Below are 501 nucleotides of genomic sequence, written 5' to 3' on the forward strand. Positions count from 1 at the left end.
CGTCAAGTTTCGTGAAAGTCGGACAAACATTTTAACGTGGGTATTTGGTATTTTATTTGGAAATACATTTTGATGTATTTGTGCCCATCCCTGACCGTTCGCAGTGCTCAGTCCGAGGGGCGGGATAATCGGCCAACAGCAACATCCATCTTCTTTGTTTTCAAGTAGCAGGGATTTCAAGCCAAACCGTTGCAACTCTGCCATCAATCACTATGTTAAGCCCGCCTAACGACTCTATACACGATTTGATTGGCCTGATAGAAGTTTAATTTTTCGAGCTCACAAGCCAACAGAGTTGCTAGACTAGCCCTGGAAGCAAATGTAATTTGCTGCCGCTAGGGTGCGTCTAGATTTCTAGGCTACCATCCTTGCATAGGCCTACTAAAACTGTCTCAACTGGGCGAGCTCATGAATAGTAATGAGCTCATCAATTCCACGTCAATCTGAAGAGCTTTTGCAATTGGCCTAATTTCTCTGCTTATTTCTTTTCAGTGGCTAGAC

The sequence above is a fragment of the Alosa alosa genome, chromosome 6, assembly GCF_017589495.1.
Source record: "Alosa alosa isolate M-15738 ecotype Scorff River chromosome 6, AALO_Geno_1.1, whole genome shotgun sequence".
Lineage (NCBI taxonomy): Eukaryota > Metazoa > Chordata > Actinopteri > Clupeiformes > Clupeidae > Alosa > Alosa alosa.